At 42.1% G+C, this 2785-nt stretch overlaps 1 non-coding gene across 1 annotated transcript; it reads left to right on the forward strand.

Moving 5' to 3' along the window:
- Window positions 1-275: 275 nt before the first annotated feature.
- Window positions 276-402, forward strand: LOC116890593. The gene has a single exon (XR_004386750.1). It is a non-coding gene; the product is annotated as a small nucleolar RNA SNORA17 (small nucleolar RNA).
- Window positions 403-2785: the final 2383 nt, after the last annotated feature.

Consider the following 2785-nt stretch of genomic DNA (forward strand, 5'->3'; position numbering starts at 1 on the left):
ACAGCATTGGTATAAGACCTTGACTGAATTCCACTATGAGCCTAAATTAATCCTTTCTCTCATAAGTTGTCATCTCAAATATTCTTATACCAGTGATAAAAATGTTTACTAACAGAGAAGATTCTTTTTCCTGTCTTTTCTTGTTTGTCTTATGCCGCTGTGTTCATTTCCTGTATTCCAAGCCAAAAGTACATCATCTTCCGATATTTCTGTTTTCACATCTTTCTCTGTGCACAGCAGGGAAATATTCTCTGCCTTTAAGAATCCTGTGATTAACTGCCCCCAGATCCATGGCGGGTATGGCATCAGTAGGTGCATTAGAAGGTGGCAGAGTGGAGAGAAGATATGTCAACCCTCAATATTCTGACCTGTAAACATCTGAATGATTAATAGCCCAATAAATCCTGAGAAAAAGTGAGCCTGAGCCAGCAATAACTCTGGTGATGCCAGGAGGTCCAGCAGGAATCTAGGCTGGGAAGACTGCTGGTACTGCACTGCACAGGCATGAACTTCAATCCAGGGCATGGAATGAGTAGAAGAAAAGACAAACCCTACCTGGGACCACAGGCAAGGCAGGAGTGAGACAGGCTATGCCCATGTGGCACCTCCAGTGATGCCAGGTGAGAAAGAAGCACAACACTACCTCGAGAGCAGCACTATTAGGCTTGGACACAGAACCAGCTCAAGATGACCACCTATCCAGCACCCTGCAGTCCTATGGGCCTGATCATGCCTGAGATAACACTTGACCCCATGGCATAATCCATGAGCAGTGCATAGCACTCCTGAGATCTTTAGTGAGATGACCCCCAGACATTCATAGACCCTGGGTGTAACTGAAAGAAGCAGACAGTTGTGGAGAAATGGAAGAGAAAGAGAATCTGAAGGATGTGGACACAGTGGAAAGAAGCAAACCTGGAGGCCCAAGAGCAGGGAGGGGATAGCCTGATGTTATCTCGATGATATCTGGAACCATGGTGTAGGTTCTGCCTGTGCTGTCACCAGGCTCAGATCTGTCTCTTGCAGTGTGACTCTGGTAGCACTAAAGGCAGAATGGCTATAGTCTTGGATTTTGCCTTGAGGACATGTTGATGTCAGAGGGTTGCCAGGAGTTTGGCATCATGATATTCTAGCTCTAGGGGGAATGAGAGCAGGAGATCTAACCCTGTCTATAACCTCCCCAACAGTCTTGGGCACAATAGAGCTTGTCTTTGGTAATGTGTGTTATAGACTCCATAGAGTGGGGAGTGAATTCACAGGACAATCTTGCGGTTCTAAGTTTAGGTGATTACAAGTGGATGAGGAGAAATGCTCTCCTCCCTTTGTTGGCTCTCACAACTTCTGGTGCTTGGGGAGAATTGACTCAAGGTCATGAATGGGAGGACAGGCCCTGTCCAATATTGCTGGCCTGAATGACTTTGGAAGAGGGGACCCGCACATCACCTAAGCAGCAGGAAAGAGCTGGCCCTGGTTGTTGGTGTTGCTCATGAGCCAGCCCTGAAGGCCTGATAGTGGGAAAGTTATCAGGCTGACCAGCTCAGATACCTCTCAGGCTGAGACCCAGGACTTTGAATTAACCCACACCAACACTCCACACCATCAGTGAACTTTCTGAGCAAGTGCATAAGGGATCAGTCCTGGCTCAGACCTCCATTACAATGGCAATAACAGCATTATCCTAGAGAGGCCATCCCAGTGAGTCTCCAGTTTTGATAGAATAGTACAAGCCAGAGGCCTCATTGGGGACTAACACAATCACTACAATGAACACTTGCAAACAAAGAAGTGTGAAGCAAAGGGTATGCTATGGGACATACTAGAGTTTCTATAGCTAGTTTTTCTTTCCTCTCTTGAGTGAAGATTGCAAAAGTGGAATGCAGTTAAAAGGGAGGAGGTGCCTTATGTGAAATTCACAAAAAGCCAATAAAAACTTTTAAGAAAGGAATTAAGTGATTAAATTTGGCATATTTCAGGATAACTCAGGTAATAAGCTTAAGACTTCTAATTATATTTTCTATATTCATAGTTGGAGGATTTATTTATTTAATGATATACAAATGTTTGTGGATTATGCCTAGCATTCTACTTCAACCTACCTATTTTCTTAGCATGGTACTATTCTAGTAATTTGACTATGACAATATGTTTGCACAATATATTATGTGATATATTGTTTAGCCATGAATCATAATTAAGCAAACTGAAATCACTTAAACATGACATGGCAAAAAGTAATGTTTCGATCACTGAAACAAAAAGCCTAACAAGACTGCAAAAGGCAGAAAATATTTTAATGATCACTTTCCTGTTTGTGGTGACTTGGATCTCCACTTTCCTAGGCTTTTAGAAAGGCAGAATATTATGGAAGAACTGTGTGACAGATCATTTCCTGGAAGCCATGCCAGCAAGCAAATGGTGTAAAGAAAAATCTAGTTGTTGTTGTTGTTGTTGTTGTTGTTGTTGTTGTTGTTGTTGTTGTTCTTGTTCTTGTTGTTCTTGTTGCTTGTAATATCAAAATTCATCTTCTAAAATTCACTGACTTATGGGTCCCAAAATTTGTTTCTTCATTCATGAGGTCAGAGTTGTCATGATTCAATCATTTCCCACAAGCCTCACTTCTCATTACTTCTATATTAGAAACTAACTTATATACACATGCACATTTTGGGGATATATCTGATCTATTTCATGATATAGTCATCATTACCCTAACTGTTACCTGAAGCTTTCTGAGAAAATGTGTGTGTGTGTGTGTGTGTGTGTGTGTGAGAGAGAGAGAGAGAGA

The sequence above is a fragment of the Rattus rattus genome, chromosome 1 (assembly GCF_011064425.1).
Source record: "Rattus rattus isolate New Zealand chromosome 1, Rrattus_CSIRO_v1, whole genome shotgun sequence".
NCBI lineage: Eukaryota > Metazoa > Chordata > Mammalia > Rodentia > Muridae > Rattus > Rattus rattus.